The 18,274-nt window shown below is 42.2% G+C and overlaps 1 long non-coding RNA gene across 9 annotated transcripts in view; it reads left to right on the top strand.

Moving 5' to 3' along the window:
• The window catches only part of LOC118548640 (uncharacterized), a 55,896-nt gene that overhangs the window by 24,753 nt on the left and 12,869 nt on the right, over positions 1-18,274 (top strand). For 4 of the 9 annotated variants that reach the window (XR_013448728.1, XR_004923688.2, XR_013448727.1 and 1 more), the window contains one exon: positions 12,171-13,114. This is a non-coding gene — a long non-coding RNA (uncharacterized LOC118548640). Of the gene's footprint in view, positions 1-12,170; positions 13,115-13,814; positions 14,205-15,621; positions 16,218-18,274 lie in introns of those variants that run through there. The other 5 variants (XR_013448726.1, XR_013448725.1, XR_013448724.1 and 2 more) reach the window with 5 other exon arrangements.

Below are 18,274 nucleotides of genomic sequence, written 5' to 3'. Positions count from 1 at the left end.
GTTGGGCTCCATGCCTAGCGAGCCCCCCCAAAATGGACATTGTACCCAAGAGCCCTGTTGAGTTGAGTCTTGAAAAGCCACTGTCAGTGAAAGGACTAAGTAGAGATAATGTGTCAGGGTGGGGGGTGACAAGCAAGCTTGTCCACCTCGGTGTGAGAATTCAAAACCCTTGACCTGGTTTCACATGTGCGGGATTCCAGATCACTCCACAGGAATGGTTCAGTCACTTGCAAGCCAAGAAACCAACAGAGATAAAGATACTCTTGAAGAAGGAAAAAAAAAAAAAGTAAGGATGGGGCTTGATGGGGGCCCTGAACATGTGCCCCTAGACTGTAAGTGATTCTCCAAATAAAATGAAAACAAACACAAATGATGAGTTTACAGTTAAAAAATGTCAAAATAATATGAAATCAGAGAGGGAGACAAACCGTAAGAGACTCTTAGTTCTAGGAAACAAACTAAGGGTTGCTGGAGGGGAGGTGGGCAGGGAGATGGGGTAAGTGGGTGATGGGCATTGAGGAGGGCACTTGATGTGAGGAGCACTGGGTGTTATACACAACTGATGAGTCACTGACCTCTACCTCTGAAACTAATAATACACTATATGTTAATTAATTGATTTTAAATAAAAAAAATTAAAAAAAAAATGTCAGAGCCTTGAGGAGATAATTTCCCACATGACTCAGAGGCACAACAATTAGGACAATCAGAGCCCCCCCCCCGCCCCCATCTTGAGATTATACAATAACAATATGAAAGGGAACGTAAAGTTCAATATGTTGATTATGATTAAAGACATAAAATAAGAAATCCAAATCCTAAGAAAACAAACACCTTAAACCCCCCCTGGATTTGACAAAGAACCAGAGTTTCTAAAAATGAAATATGTAGTCACTGAAACAAAGATCACAGTGAAACCTTCAACATGTGGATTGAATAGCAGCCTGAACACCGTGGAAGAGAGGATGAGTGAGCTGTGATAAGAGATTTCAAGGAGTACAGAGAGCTGAAGTGATGAAAGAAATATGAAAAAGAAGTTAGGAGACACAGACAATAGGATCAGAATATTCAGCATCTAATAGAGTTTCCAGAAAAAGTATGATTCAGAGGACAAGGTAGAGGTAATATTCGAAGATAGAATGACTAAGAGTTTTCTGGAATTGTTGAGTCCTGATTTCTCAAGAAATGAGGAAACACTGTGAATCCTGAACATAATGAAAGATAGGTCCGTGTAGATTTCTGCAGTAGAAATATGCAGAAAAATGTATCAAAAAAGATTTTCTCTCAGATCCTTTCTGAAAGAGTTGTTAACGATACTTGAGGAAGAAGAAACTTGCGTTTAGAGTATTTTAAGAAGGAATGAGGAACAAGGAGGGCAAGTGACCCAGGCAAGACCTTAGTGAAGGTCTTGGCTCAAAAAAGCAATGGTAAAAGCTGGTAAAATTATCAAAAACAATCATTTCAGTACCCTGAAGTTAACCAGAGGCAGACAACAAATTGAAAGGCATTTATTCGACAAAAATTCGACAGCCTCATTAATAATGGTGGCGTCCGTGACATTTTATCTCCAGGTGACTCCCCCTTCCCACCCCCCACCCCCAAAGGCCAGGACATGGTGGCCATTGAAAACTGGCAGCCTCCTGGCCGCTGGAGGGGCTGACCTGATTTGGAGCTCTGCAAAAAAACTCATGGTGAGAGGCAGTGTTGAAAATAATATCAATTAGTGGCAAACAAATGGAGGAAGGCCAATGTCATGGCCGCCTAAGGCTTCAATGCCGTTTGGGGCAAGCAAGTGACTCGCTGCAATTTTGAGGAGATCTAGGGCACAAGATAGCCATGGGGGAATTTGGGAAGCTCCAGCATATAGTCAAGAGTTGGACGCTCAGCTGACTGAGCCACCCAGGCACCCCAAGACAGATCTCATTTAATCCTTCCCACAGAGGAGTTTCTAGCTCCCATTTGGGAAAAATGAGGCTCAGAGAGGTAAAGTAACTTGCTCTAGGTCACACAGCTAATACATGGCGGAGCTGATACACCAACTCTGGTGTGCGTGACATGCAGAGGAACAGGAGAGGAGAGTAGCCGAAACACAGGAGAAAAGCAGTAACTAGAAACTGTCAGAGGGGGCCCAGATGCTGGACTTAGTAGACAAAGACTTTAAATCAGCTGTTACAAATATGTTCAAAGAACAAAAGAAACACGTGTTTATAAAGAATCAAAGGAAATACTCATCAAGTAGAGAATATCAAAAAAGAGATCCTGATTTGGGTTTTTCAGAACTTTGAGAGAAAAAAATTTCTGTTGTTTTAAGCCACCAAGTGTGCGATCACTTGTTACGTTGTCAAATAATAGTCTATTTGTATGGGTATACCACCTGTTTATCTCTTCACCGGTTGATGGCTTAGCTGGGTTATTTCCACTTTTTGGCTATTATGAATAATCGTGCCATAAACATTTGCATACAAGATTTTGTGTAGGGGGCCCCTCGGTGGCTCGCTCGGTTAAGCATCTACCTTCGGCTCAGGTCGGGATCTTGGGGTCTCGGGATCGAACCCCTCATCAGGCTCCCTGCTCATCGGGGAGCCTGCTTCTCCCTCTCCCTCTGCCCCTCTCATGTGCACTCTCTCTAGTTCACTTTCTCTCTCAAATAAATAAAGTCTTAAAAAAAAAAAAGATTTTGTGTAGACATGTTTTCAGTTCATTCTGAGGAGCTGCCAAATTTTTTCCAAGGTAGCTGCATCATTTAGCATTCCAGCCATCAGTGTATGAAGGGTCTGTCTTTTCTTTACAACCTCACCAATGCTTGTTATTGCCTGTCTTTTGAATTATAGCCATCCTAGTGCGGGGATGAAGTGGTATTTCATTGCAATTTTTTTTTTCTTTAAGAAGCTTATTTTTTCTTTAGTAATCTTTACACCCAATGTGGGACTCGAACTCACAACCCCAAGATCAAGAGTCACATGCTCCTCTGACTGAGCCAACCAGGTGCCCCATGTGTGTGTTTTTTTTTAATTCAATATCTACCTTTAATGATAAATGCCCAAAGATCCATTATTACATGTAATATTTAACTGGTTAACACAGCAACAACAAAGTAATAAAAGGTATGCTATATTTCTCTTTATCCTACTGCCTACTGCCACCATCTTGGCTTAAGTCACCACTGCGTTTCTCATGGATTATCGTAAAAGTCTCCTACTTGATTTCCCTGCCTGAAGTTTCACTCTTTGCCAGTTTCCAACACATTCTCCACTTAGTAGTCAGAGCGGTTTTAGTAACTGGCACGTTTGCTTATGTCATCGTCCTGCTCAAAACCCTTCAGTTCAAGGGCTCCTCATTGTTCTCGGCACGCTCAGTTCCTTACTCGCCAAGTGTTTTAGGATGCAGACTTCGCTGTCATCTCCTCTCTTCCGCCAGACAAAATGACCCCTGCTTCAGAGGATGAGTCCTGTTCTCTCGTATCTAGGTCTTTGCCACTTTCTCTGTAGGACCACCTCCCTCTTTTATTTCATCTACACTCCTTTTAGGTTTCTTTTAGGTATTTCCTCTGCTGAATCTGGGTTAGGGGTTCCTCCTTTATGTGCTGTGGTCCTCTGGGCTCATTCCACCAGAGCTGTTGACTATTTACCCATGCGTCCTTTTTTTTTTTTTTTTTAAGATTTTATTTAGTTATTTTGAGAGAGAGAGTGTGTGTGTGTGAGCAGGGGGAGCAGCAGAAGGAGAAGGAGAGGGAGAGAGAATTAGAAGCAGACTTGGCGCTGAGCGCGGAGCCCCATGCGAGGCTTAATCCCAGGACCTGGAGATCATGACCTGAGACGAAACCCAAAGTTAAATGCTTAACCGACTGAGCCACCCAAGTGCCCCGCCCCCCATCTGTCCTTTTCAATGGGAGATGGAAATCCACTTTAAAGAGAGGGACTGTTTCTAGTTCACTGTCTTGTTCTTGAACGGCATTTTAAATCTTCCTAAAATGACAACACTCACAACAGCTTTACGGATGACTTCTGCTAAACATTTGTGGAATTACACAAAAGTGTAATACATACGCTCCCAGAAAATAGAAAGAGAAAAAGGAAAAGGAACAGTATGCATAGATTCTATTAGGTTAGTATAACTCAATGCAAAACAAAGCAAGGACCACAGGATAAAGGCAGAGGACCATCTTCCGAATTATGGGTGTAGGTATCATAAAAAACATCTCCACCAACAGAATCCAACTGCATGCATAAAAATGAATACATTAGGGGCTCCTGGGTGTCTCAGTCAGTTAAGCCTCTGCCTTCGGCTCAGGTCATGATCTCAGGGTCCTGGGATCGAGCCCTGCTTCAGCAGGGAGCCTGCTTCTCCCTCTCCCTCTGCCTCTCCCCCTGCTTGTGCTCTCTTGCTCTCTGTCAAATAAATAGATAAATAAATAAATAAATAAAATCTTTAAAAAATATTTTTAAAAATGAATACGTTAGAGCAAAACTGGGCTTGTTCCAAGAGTGCAGGGGTTTTTTTTTTTTAAGAATGCAAGGTTTTTAACATTGAAAAAATGTTAATCTAATTCATCACATCATCAGTTTTTTTTATTTTTTTTAACAAATTGTCAACTTTCTCTTTCCTAATTTTTTTTTAAGATTTTATTTTTTTATTTATTTGAAAGAGACAGATAGTGACAAACAGCACAAGCAGGGAGGAGAGGGAGAAGCAGGCTTCTCGCCGAGCAGGGAGCCCAACTCAGGGCTTGATCCCAGGACCCCGGGACCATGACCCGAGCTGAAGGCAGATGCCCAACCTACTGAGCCACCCAGGCGCCCCTCACATCATCAGTTTAAAGAAGAAACCCCAGGGACCCCTGGCTGGACAAGTGACTCTTGATCTCGGGCTTGTGAGATCGAGCCCCACGTTGGGTGTGGAGATTGCTTAAAAATAAAATTTAAAAATAAACCTTTAAAAAAGAAACAGCACCTGAGTGCCTCAATAGATGAAACAAGAAATGTTCCATACTTTTCAAAATCTATCCATGCTATGAGCTCCTAGCAAATAATAAATAGAAGGGAACTGCTTTAACCTGATAGAGTATCTACTGAAAAACTTTAATATAATTTTCAAAAGAGAAATTTTTTTTTAAAGATTTTATTTATTTATTTATTTATTTGAAAGAGAATGAAAGAGAGAGAGAGAGCACATGAGAGTGGGGAGGGTCAGAGGGAGAAGCAGACTCCCCGCTGAACAGGGAGCCCGATGTGGGACTTGATCCCGGGACTCCAGGATCATGACCTGAGCCGAAGGCAGCCGCTTAACCAACTGAGCCACCCAGGTGCCCCTCAAAAGAGAAATATTGAAAGCACCCCTTTAAAATTAGGGACAAGAAAAGCATGCTCACCATTGCCACTTCAGTTCAACATTCTCTAGGCAGTACAGAAAAGCAAGAAAAATAAGCCAATGATATTTGAATTGGAATAGATTATGTTGGTTCAAAAAAAAACACAACAAACTACATATGTGATCATCTACATTGAGGGTTCCCCTGTTTATGGGAGACTTACCAATATTTGAAAACATTAATTTGTTATTGGCATGTTTGAGCTTCTTAAAGTAGAATTTTAAAGCCTTTCATGAGTGGTCTGGGGCCAACCTCGGCAGGAAACGGAGCACATTTTTATATATACATAATTGCTCTGCTGTGTTAACTCAGCAGCTAACAAGGTGGAATGCAGTCTAAAAGAAGGAAATTACATAAATTTAAAAACCATCCTAATTTGTATAAAACAACTGGCTCTGTGATTAAACTGTTGAAAGGACAGTAATTTGATTTCATGCTTAAATGGTTATTTTTGTAGTCGAAATGATCATTGAAGTGAAATGTGATTCCAACAATTGCAACATAGTTTTATTGGATTACAAAGGACTGAAAAAAAAGTATTGTATGGATTTGCCAAAATTTTGTAATTTGGAGAAGGAATTGCCTTCTTTAGATTTGTATTTCCAAAGAGTCTCTCCGACTTAGAATGCTGTATTAGACGCTGATCATGTTCATTGAAAACCATTACTTACATTTTATTTTTTTTTAAGATTTCATTTATTTATTTGACAGAGAGAGACACAACAAGAGAGGGAACACAAGCACGGGGAGTGGGAGAGGGAGAAGCAGGCTTCCCGCGGAGCAGGGAGCCCGATGCGGGGCTCGATCCCAGGGCCCTGGGATCATGACCTGAGCCGAAGGCAGCCGCTTAACGACTGAGCCACCCAGGCGCCCCACCATTACTTACATTTTGCAGCACTCTAAGCTCCAACAGAGGAATAGTTGTGCCCATCTTTTAGCATTTTAGATTTGCCTAACTTACAAAATTGCCAGTGTCAAAAATCACACTTCCGTAATTGCTAAAGCATGATATGTCAGATTATTTGAATGTAGTTGCGCTTTGAAGTAATTGTGGCCACGAAGCCTTCTTTTTAAAAGGAGACTTGTGCATCCTTTGACTTCTAAATCAATTCCAGCATAAATCCCAGGTCCTTAATGCGTTTAATAATACGGTGCCACAGACGGGAAAGACCGATTGACTTAAATTAACCACTAAGTGCCCTGCTGTGGTTTTTATTTATGGGAAATCCTTATTTCTGATTACCAAAGGCGGGGTGCCATCTGGAAAACAACACAGTACGTGAATTTTGTTTCATGGTTCAGCGCATGTAATTAACAACCGCTAAAGAGCATTCCTGATACTAGCAATTGTGTATATCCTGCTGAAAGACTATTAGCTTTTGCCTTTATTTTATTATGCTTCATGTAAGCGGCCAACTTGTCAGGTTTCCTGTGAAAGAGGAAGTTAATATGTATGTGAGCCATAGAAATAGTATACTAAACCATTTGAAAATTAGTGAGTTTTTTTCCATTTAAAAGATTGTCTACAGGGGCACCTGGGTGGCTCAGTCTGACTTTGGCTCAGGTCATGATCTCAGGATCCTGGGATCAAGCCCCACGTTGGGCTCTGCACTCAGTGGGGAGTCTGCTTCTCCTTCTCCCTCTGCCCCTCCTCCCACTTGTGCGCTCTCTCTCTCTCAAATAAATAAAAAAAATTTTAAAAAGATTTTTATTTATTTATTATTTGACAGGGAGAGAGAGACAGTGAGAGAGGGAACACAAGCAGGGGGAGTGGGAGAGGGAGAAGCAGGCTTCCCACCGAGCAGGGAGCCGGATGCCGGGCTCGATCCCAGGACCCTGAGACCATGACCCGAGCCGAAGGCAGACACTTAACGACTGAGCCACCCAGGCGTCCAACCAGTTCAGTTCTTTTATCTGCCTTGACTCTGCCCTTGTGTGCACAGTGTAGGGATCCGCCAGAGATTTGGGAAGACTTATACCAGAATCTGGGACTTCCCTGGATCTTTTCTTTTCACGATGCTCCTTTAATTTCCACCAGCTGTGTTTGTCCCAAATATTGTCTTCAGGTTCTTCAAGCCAGAAAGATTAATTTTAGATTGGATAGAGCACTTACTATATGACACTGTCTTGACCTCAGACTAAAAGCTGTAACATATGGGAGACACATTGTACCAGTGTCCTCTTAAAATTTTTAACTCCTCTTCAGAACCTGCCTTTGTTCACCCTTCAGGTGCCTTTGTGCTATTTACAAATATTTGTCTAGAGTTTTCAGTTGTTATCTGTGGGAATGTCAGGTTTGTTAAGTGCTTACTTGGCTATCCTGGAAGTGAACCAAATTTTCCAACTTCGATGAAAAACATTAATCCATTGATTTAAAAAACTTCATGAAGCCCAAACTGAATAAATACACAGAAAATCACACCTAAGCTGCTGAAAACCAAAGGTAAAGAGAAAATCTGAAAAAGAGACAAAAGGAAAAAGACAGAACATTCAAGAGAACAATAAGAATAATGGCTAACACCTAATTAGAAATAGTGGAAGCCAGAAGACAATAGGAAGACATGTGTAAAGGCTGAAAATACAACCTGTCAGCCTAGAATTCTATGCCCAGTGAAATAGCTTTCAAAAATGAAGGTAAGGGGCACCTGGGTGACTCAGTTGGTTAAGTGTCTGACTTGATTTTGGCTCAGGTCATAATCTCAGGGTCGTGAGATCAGCCCCGAGTTGGGCTCCACACTGGGTGTTGGAGCCTGCTTAAAATTCTCTCTCCCTCTCCCTCACCCTTTGCTCATGTGCATGCTTTCTGTCTCTAAAAAAAGAAAAAATGAGGTAAAATAAAGACTTTTACAATGAAAGTAGAGGAATTTTGTCTCTAGCAGACATGCAGTATGAAATTGTAATAGGCTGTTTATCAGAGGGGAAATGATACCAGATGGAAACTCAGCTCTAAAGGAAAGGGATGAAGAGAACCAAAAATTGTAACTCTGTAGGTAAAAGATTATTTTTTTAACTTTTCTTGATTTATTTAAGGAAATTGGTGGTAAAGCAAAAAAAAAAAAAAAAAAAAATACTAACATTGTATGGTGAGGTTTATAGCATATGTAGAAGTAAAACATACTGTGATAATTGCCCAAAGGATGGGAATAGGTAGGGGAGTTACACTGGTGGGAGGTCCTTATATTATGTGTGAAGCGATAAACATTAATTCAAGGTAAACTGAGTTAAGGGTTAGTTTTGTAATTTCTAGAGCAATCAATAAAACATACAGAGAGTGGGGGTGCCTGGGTGGTGCCCAGTTGGTTGAGCATCTGATTCTTGATTTTGACTCAGGTCATGATCTCGGGGTCGTGGGATCGAGCCCTGCTTGGGATTCTCTCTCTCCCTCTCCCTCTGCCCCTCCCCCTGCTCATGTGCACGTGTTCTCTCTCTCTTTAAAAGTAAATGAATAAAGTATTTAAAAAACAATAACATACAGAGAGGGAGAACTAAAAAGCCAAAGAAGGAGATAAAATGCAATTGTAAAAAAAGCCAAAGAACTTAATTAATCTGAAAAAGGCAGAAAAAGAATACAGGAACGAAGATCAGATGGACAAATAGAAAATAAAAGCAATAACTATCACATTAATAAAGATATCAAATGTAAGTGGATAAAATGTTACTAAAGGCAGAGTTTGAAAAGTTGGGTAACAAAAGAAGAGCAAATCATATGCTGTTTGCAAGAGATGCAGTTTAAATGTAAAGACACAGGTTGAAAGTAAAAGCACACAGAAAGATACACCATGTAACCACCAATCCCAAGAAAGGTGGAAATGGCTACATTAATATCAGAGATAAAGGACATTTCATGATGATAAAAAGGTCGATTCATTAAGAAGACACAGCTATCCTAAATCTGTAGGTCCCCAATAACAGAGCTTCAAAATTTAAGAAGCAGGGAAAGGGTAGCTTTTCAACAGATGGATTAAGGACTTGGACCCTGAATATCTAAAGAACTCTTACAACTCAATAATACAAAGAACAAAACCAACAGGAAATGGCAAACTTTTGAACAGGTACTTGGCCAAATGAAATATATAGGTGGCAAATAAGCAAAGAAGAAGATGCTTAAAATAATTGGTCACTGGAGCAATGCATATTAAATTCACAATGAGAAGCCAGTGGCTAAAATTAGAAAGACGGATGATACCTCCTGCCATTGTAGAGAAACAAGAACTCTGACGTTGCTGGTGGAAGCTAAACAAGGCTACAGCCATTTTGGCAGTTTCTTATAAAGTGAAGCATACACTTAACCACAGGACCCAGCAATTCCACTCCTGGGTATTTATTCCATAGAAATGAAAACATATGTCCTTACAATGATTCGTGTATGAATGTGTAATAGCCAAAGCCCAGGAACAACCACCATGTCCACTAACAGAAGAATGCAGAAACAAATAGTAGTATATTCATTCAATGGGATCCAAATAAGCAATGCAAAGAATAAAATACAACTGGACTCAACAGCATGGATACACCTGGAAAGAATTAGGTTGAACAAAAGAGGCCAGACATAAAAGAGTACATGCTGTCTGCTTTCATTTATTTGAAGTTCAAGAACGGGCAAATGTGTTCTAGGGTGATAAAAATCGTTAACAGTGGTTGCCTCTGGGGTGGTAATGGTGGGGCTTGATAGGAAAAGCCCCAAGGGAACTTTCTGGAGCTATGGAAATGTTCTCTATCTTGATTGGCATGGTGGCTACATGGGTGTATACATTTATTATACATGTATTCTTCAAATTGGGCACTTAAGATTTGTGCATGTCACTGTGTGTAAATTTTGCCTAAGAATTATCTTGGCAGTTTGTTTTCCATATTTTATATTTTAGGCTTATTAGGTCTTTTTCCCCCCAGTGCTAATTAATAGAATTTTAAGGAGTAGGCTTGAAGATGCTGCCAATCAAGAAAATCTGGGGCACCTGGGTGGCTCAGTCAGTTAAACGTCCAACTCTTGATTTCAGCTCAGGTCATGATCTCGGGGTCCTGGGATCGAGCCCCGCCTCAGGCTCCGTGGTCAGCAGGGAGTCTGCTTGAGGATTTCTCTCCCTCTCCCTCTCAAATAAATAAATCTTAGAACAAAATCTTAGGTATAAAACATGTGCTGTTGTCTTTCAGCTGCACAAATGCAGACACTGAGTGTTATAAAGCGGTTTCTGATAAAGTAGTAAATTGAGAGCATTCACAAAGTACCATTTCTGCACTCCTGACTGACATGAGAGTACGCAAATGTATAATCCCCTTCTAGTAGTGCAGTTTGTTTGAATGAGTCTTTTAAGACATGCAGACTTCAGGGTGTTTTGCTATTTTTTTTTTTTTTTATAAGTTTATTTTTTTTTTTATTTTTTTTAAAGATTTTATTTATTTATTTGACAGAGAGATAGCGAGACAGGGAATACAAGCAGGGGGAGTGGGAGAGGGAGAAGCAGGCTTCCCATGGAGCAGGGAGCCCGATGCTGGGCTCGATCCCAGAACCCTGGGATCACGACCCGAGCCGAAGGCAGACGCTTAACGACTGAGCCACCCAGGCGCCCTATTTTGTGAACTCTAACCAGTAATCCCCAAAAGTCGGCATTCTAGTTATTTAATAACTTGTTGCCCTTGTAATGATGATTAATTTGATGTATGTACTTTTGATGTATATAAAAATACAAATAATTAAGGTTCTTTTTGTTAAGTCAGGACAGGATCATTGACACTTTTTTTCCTTTCCCCACCTGCAAAAAAAATAAAACTCCAAATCTATTGGATTTCTTATTCAAACAGAGGGTTGTGAAGTCTGAGTCTTATTGAAATTTACAGTGCTAAGAAGTGGAAATAGAAAGGGGCTGATGGACTTGTTTGATGGAGTAGTCGAGAGGTTAGCGTAGACAGAGAGTGAATGTTGAATGATGTAATTACTGAATGAATAATTCAGCTCTTCATCCTGAAGGTAAGATGGCAGCTGAGAGTCCTAGATCTTGCTCAAGTTCAATTACACATTATTTTTATTCATGAATTTATCCAGCAAATATTTCAACCCCATTCCAGTACCAAGTACTGTAGCAATCAGGGACCAGTCAGGATAAGGGAAACCAAAACTTATGATTTACCAGGGCTAAGAGCTCTAAGTGGTGTTCAGGACCCTAAGGAAAGGATGCCCTTGACTGGTGCCCAGACTACAGAGGAGGTGGTGTGTCCTGCAGCTGGTGCTTGGACCACTAAAGAGAGAACTATGGGCAGCTTGGGCTATGCATCCTGCCAAGTGGTTGGGGGCAGAAGCCAAGTGGTTGCTGCTATTTGAGAAATACAGACAACCCCTGGAAAACTGGAAGGAAGTCCTTTCTCCTCTTTGTCCATTTTGCAAGGTCACTTTAGTGCCTCCCACTGTCAGAAGTTAGAAGGAAACCAGCAGGAAAGAGAAATGGACCTTCAAAGTGGGATTGTGAAATTGATTTGGTTAGATTTTCGACCTTGAACACAGAGCATCTTGCCAATTTAAATGGGATTCTGGTATCTGCTGGCATAAAGAGACCATAAAGAGCCCGGATAATCTACCCAATGAATTAGATAACCTAGTTCGATAACCCAATGTAGTGTGGAAACAAATGGCTAAGGAAGACAGTTCGGAAAGAAAAGGATTAGCTTGGGGCTTTAAATTCTCAGCTCAAGTCCTGGTCAAAGAACCAGACAGGTTTTTTGGTGGTTCTATCAGTTGTCTATTGCTGTGTAACAAATGACTCTAGAATTTAGTGGCTGAACATAATAATTAAACGTTTCTGTCTCACAGTTTCTTCCGGCCTAGAATTCAGAAGTGGCTTATCCGGACAGTTCTGGCTCTGGGTCTCTCCTAAGTTTGCAGTCACGAGACTGGCTGGGCTCACAGTCCGCTGAGGGCTTCACTAGGCTGGAGGATCCATTCAAAGGTACTACTTCACATGGCTGGAAAGTGGGTGTGATGTTGATTTTTCCTCTTAGTTTTAGTTTTCGCTTCATGTATTTCAAAAAAATGTTTTTAGATGCATACACATTTTTTTGAAGGGTGGGGACAGAGGGAGAGGGAGAAGCCCGAAGCGGACTCTGTGCTCAGCACGGAGCCTGATGCAGAGGCGCAGAACCCGATGCCTGTCTTGGGGTGCGGAGCTGGTTGTGGGGCTTGATCTCACGACCCTGAGATCACAACTTGAGCCAAAACCAAGAGTCGGTCGCTTAACCTACTGTGCTACCCAGGCGCCCATAGGTGCACACACATTTTAGATAGTTATGCCCTCTTGGTTAGTTGGCGCTTTTATTATTATGTAAATCGCTCTTTATCCTTAATCATTTTCATAGTTCTTTTTTTTTTCATTTTCACGGTTCTTTAGACTACTTTGATATTAATCGAAGTGAATCAAATCTAAATATAGCCAAGCCAGCTTAAAAAAATTAGTGTTTGTGTGGTATGTCTTTTTCCATCCTTTTACTTTTAACGTACTCTATCATTAAATTTCAAGTTTCTTTCTTATAAACAGCATATAAGGGGCGCCTGGGTGGCTCAGTTGTTAAGCGTCTGCCTTCGGCTCAGGTCATGATCTCAAGATCCTAGGATCGAGCCCTGCATCGGGCTCCCTGCTCAGTGGGAAGCCTGCTTCTCCCTCTCTCACTGTGTCTCTCTGTCAAATAAATAAATAAAATCTTTAAAAAATAAAAAAATAAACAGCATATAAATTTTTTTAAAAATCCAGTTTGACAGTCTCTCTCTTTTTTGGTAGGAACACTTTATATATTATAGAATTCTTTGTCACACTGTTTGCAAATATTTTCTATATGTTGCAAATATTTTCTTCTGGCTTCCATCTGCTCTGGTTAGATTTTTAAAAACTATTATTTAAAAACTTTACATAGAGTAAAATTGACTTCTTTTTCTGCTTACAGCTCAATGTGTGTTTTTTTGTTTTTTTTTTTAAAGTAAACTCTACCCCCAATGTGGGGCTCAAACTCATGATGCTGAGATTAAGAATCACATGCTCTACCGACTGAGCCAGCGAGGCTCCCCCAGCTCTATGTGTTTTTAACACATTTAGATTCATATAACCACCACCACAATAGGATACAAAACAGTTCAGTCATCCTCAAAAAACTTCCTCTTGCTGCCCCTTGTAGTCAAATCCTTGCTTCACCTTCATCCCTGGCCCCTATTGATTTCCATCCCTATCGTCTTTAGAAAGTCGTATAAAGGGAAGTCTACTGTATGTGATCTTTTGACACTGGCTTCTTCCACTCAGCACAGTTCTTTTGAGATTTATCCATGTTACTGCATGTACCAATTACAGTCTTCGTTTTCTTGTTAAAGGGAAGTTGGGTTGTTACCAGATTTTGGCAATTATGAATAGAGCTTTTAGAAACATCCATGTACTTACAGGGAGTGTGTGAACATAACTTTTAATTTCTCTAGGGTAAATACCTAGGAGTGGGATTGCAGCGTTGCATGGGAAGTATATGGTAAGTGTATGTTTAACTTTGTGGGAATAGGGGCACCTGGGTGGCTCAGTCGTTAAGCATCTGCCTTCCACTCAAGTCATGATCTGGGTCCTGGGATTGATCCCCGCATTGGGCTCCCTGCTCGGCAGGGAGGCTGCTTCTCCCTCTCCCTCTCCCACTCCCCCTGCTTGTGTTCCTGCTCTTGCTATCGCTCTCTCTGTCAAAGAAATAAATTAAATTAAAAAAAAAATCTTTGTGGGAATACAGAGTGACCATGTTATTTGGCATTCTTGCTACCACTATGCGAGAGTTCCAGTTGCTTCACATAGTCACTGACACTTGGTATTGTCAGTTCTAAAAATGCTAGCCAGGGGCGCCTGGGTGGCTCAGTCGTTAAGCGTCTGCCTTCGGCTCAGGTCATGATCCCGGGGTCCTGGGATCGAGCCCCGCATCGGGCTCTCTGCTCCGTGAGAGGCCTGCTTCTCCCTCTCCCATCCCCCCTGCTTGTGTTCCCTCTCTCGCTGTGTCTTTCTCTGTCGAATAAATAAATAAAATCTTTAAAAAAAAAAAAAAAAAAAATGCTAGCCATTCTAACAGGTGTGAGTTGCACCTCATTACAGCTTTAATTTGCATATCTCTGTGACTAGTGATGTGAAGCATCTTTTTAAGTTTTACTTATTTTTTTTGTTTTATTATTTTTTTTGAAGATTTTATTTATTTATTTGACAGGGAGAGACACAGCGAGAGAGGGAACACAAGCAGGGGGAGTGGGAGAGGGAGAAGCAGGTTTCCCGCTGAGCAGGGAGCCCGATGCGAGGCTCTCTCCCAGGACCCTGGGATCATGACCTGAGCCGAAGGCAGATGCTTAACGACTGAGCCACCCAGGCACCCCTTATTTTTTTTTTTTTTAAAGATTTTATTTGACACAGAGAGAGAGAGAGCACAAGCAGGGGGAGTGGCAGGCAGAGGGAGAAGCAGACTCCCCGTTGAGCAGGGAGCCCGATGCGGGACTCGATCCCAGGACCCTGAAATCATGACCTGAGCCGAAGGCAGACGCTTAACCAACTGAGCCACCCAGGCGCCCCCTTTACTTATGTTTTAAAAGATTTTATTTTTAAGTAATCGCTACACCAAATGTGGGGTTTGAACTTATAACCCCCCGAGATCAAGAGTCACATGCTCTACCGACTGAGCCAGCCAGGTGCCCTGTACACATTTACTTCTTGTTCACTTCCTTGTCTTCCTGCAATGACCAGGACTTCCAGAACAATGGTGACTAGGAGTGGTGAGGCTGGATGGACCTCCTTGCCTTTTTCCTGATCTCAGGAAGAAAGCACACATTCTTTCACTGTTAAGTATAATGTTAGCTGTGGGTTTTTCTGTAGCCTTTAAATCAATTTAAGGACGTTACCTCGTATTTTTGATTTGCTGAGATTTTCTTTTTTTTAAACCGGGAATGGGGGCGCCTGGGTGGCTCAGTTGGTTAAGCGTCTGCCTTCAGCTCAGGTCATGATCCCAGGGTCCTGGGATCAAGCCCTGCATTGGGCTCCCTGCTCAGCGGGGAGCCTGCTTCTCCCTCTCCCTCCCGCTCGATCGTTCTCTGTCGAAAACATAAATAAAATCTTAAAAAAAAAAAAACCAAACCAGGAACGGATGTTGAATTTTTGCCAGATGCTTTCAGCGTCACTTGATATCATCTAATATTATGATTTTAAAAACTGCGATATAATTCACACACCTTAAAATTTACCATTTTAAGTGTATAATTCAGTGGTTTTTAGTATGTTTGCAGGGTTGTGCAACCATCACCACTATCGAATTCTGGAACATTTTCTTCATCCCCCAAATAAACGCTGTACGCATTAGCAGTCACTCCCCATCCTCTCTTCCCCCATGAATCTACTTCCTGTCTCCGTGGATTTGCCTGGACCCTTCATGTACACAGAATCAACATGTGAGCTCTTCTGTCTGGCTTCTTTCTCTTAGCCTAGTGTTTTCATCCTTGTTGTAGTGTGCATTAGTACTTCACTCCTTCTTAAGGCAGAGTAATATTCCATTGTGTGGACATGCCAGATGTTTACGCATTCATCCACTGATGGACATTTGGGTTGTTCCCACTTTTTGGCTCCTAGGAACATCCACCTGCGAGTTTCCGTGTGTACGTATGTTCTCATTTCTCCTGTTCATATACCTGAGAGAATTGCAGAATCAAATGGTAACTCTGTGTTTAACATTTTGAGCAACTGCCAAATTGTTTTACACTGTAGCTGTGTTATTTTATATTCACATCAGCATGGGTTCCAATTTCTCCACATCCTCTCCCATACTCCTTTTCTTTCTTTCAAAAGATTATGGTCATCCTGGTGGGTGTGAAGTGGTGTATTGCTGTGGTTTTTCCATGGATTGATTAAAATATTGGGACTGCTAGTACATTCCCGGCATAAAGCCTGTGTGGTCATAGTATATTGTTTTTAGACAGCCCTAGATTCTATTTGCAATACTTCGCCAAAGACTTTTGCTTTTCTATTCCTGAATATTGATGTGAAATTGTTCTCTTCTTACCCTATATCTGATTTTGGTGTCAGGGTAATTCTGAGCTCATAAGACGAATTAAGGAGTGCTCCCTTCTCTTCTATTTTCTAGAAGAACTTGTGTAGAATTCCTCCTTTAAATTTGCCAGTAACACCTTCTGGGCCTGAAGTTTTCTTTTTCTGAACGTTTTGAACTATAAATTCAGTTCATTTGGTAAATAAACGATCGATCACATTTTCTATTTCTTCTTTGGTGAGTTTTGGTTGTTTGTGTCTTTTAAGCCATCTGCCCACCTCATCACCATTTACAACTTCCGTGCATCAAAGGACACTGTCGAGACAGTGATGAAAATGTTCTAAAATTAAACTGTGGTATGGTCGCAGAACTCTGTGAAGATATTAGAAACTATCTTGTAAGTAGGTGACTTGCATGTGAATTGTATCTCATTATAAGGGTTAAAAAATCGAATTATGACATCAGAACCGGTTTTGGGAAGTGAGGAACACAGCAGCTCTGGATATTTTCTTCTTTGCTTGTTTGTCCATCACCTAACTCCCCCCTCCCCCCGCCACTTCCCTTATTTGATGTAAACGTATTGATGAGGATGGTGAACTTCATTATTTAAGTTACACAACACTCAAGGGGAATCCGAGTGGTGGATATGGTGACCCCAGCATGCTGCTGTCCCTCCCTTTTAGGAAGAGAACAATGGGTGCACAAAGAATCCTCACTCCTAGTTGGGGGGAAGCACAAAGCTGTTAGAGTCATATGGAAATCGAATACAGGAGAAAGATGTGTACAAGTGACGAGCAGCCAAAGAGGTGGACCGTGCTGCTTACTCTGTCTCAGGCCCACACCCACTCCATTCTCTGTGATGCTGTTGCTGGACAGCTGAAAACTACATATCCCAGGCTTCCCTGGCAGCTGGGGGAGACTGGAAGTGAAACAAGGGAAGGGACTTTCTCGTTCTCGTGCTCTCCCACACTAGTCAGCCGTGGCAGATTTTGGCTCCAGCAATGACCATTTTTGCACCCACCTTCTCAGAAGTTCCAGCATCAACTGCTTAGAATCCAGCCTTTCCCCCCACAACACACATCAAAGATCCAAGCACTGCAGGGGCGCCTGGGTGGCTCCGTCAGACTCTTTGATTTTGGCTCAGGTCATGATCTCAGGGTCGTGAGCTCCCTGCTGGGTTGGAGCCTGCTTAAGATTCTCTCTCCCTCTGCCCCTCCCCTGCTTGTGCGTGCTCTCCCTCTCAAAACAAAAATTTTTTTTTAATAAAGATTATTTGAGAGAGTGCACGGGGCGGGGGGGGGGAGGGCAGAGGGAGAGGGAGAAGCTGGCTCCCTGCTGAGCAGGGAGCCCGCCATGCAGCGCTCGATCCCAGGACCCTGAGATCATGACCTGAGCCAAAGGCAGACGCTTCACCAACTGAGCCACCCAGGTGCCCCTCAAAAAAAAAAAAAACCTTAAAAAATTCAAGCACTGGTCTCACAGGGCTCCTCCCTCCAAGGTCCTAGCCAGCTTCCCAGATGAGCCCCAGTGATCCCTTCTGGTACAGGTATTTGTGGCCTTGTGTAGTCCCGTCCCACACTGAATCAGGGTTGGCCCGTGTGACCAGTGGAATATGGTGGAAGTAATGCTGGGACTTCTGAGACTAGGCAGTGGAGCTTCTGCTTGGCTCTGTTGGGATGCTTGCTCTAGAGGATGCTGCGGGGACACTCAGGGAGCCCTGTGGAGAGGCCCTGACAGGCACTGAGGCCTCTGGTCAGCAGCCAGCAGCGACCTGCAGCCATGGGAGGAAGCGGACCCTCCAGCTCCAGTCACGTCCTCAGAGGACTGCAGCCCAGACAGTATGTGACCAAAACCACTCACCCAAGCTGCTCCCAAATTCTTGACAAA

The sequence above is a fragment of the Halichoerus grypus genome, chromosome 6 (genome assembly GCF_964656455.1).
Source record: "Halichoerus grypus chromosome 6, mHalGry1.hap1.1, whole genome shotgun sequence".
In the NCBI taxonomy this organism is placed as follows: domain Eukaryota; kingdom Metazoa; phylum Chordata; class Mammalia; order Carnivora; family Phocidae; genus Halichoerus; species Halichoerus grypus.
This window is presented reverse-complemented; position numbering and strand designations above follow the sequence as displayed.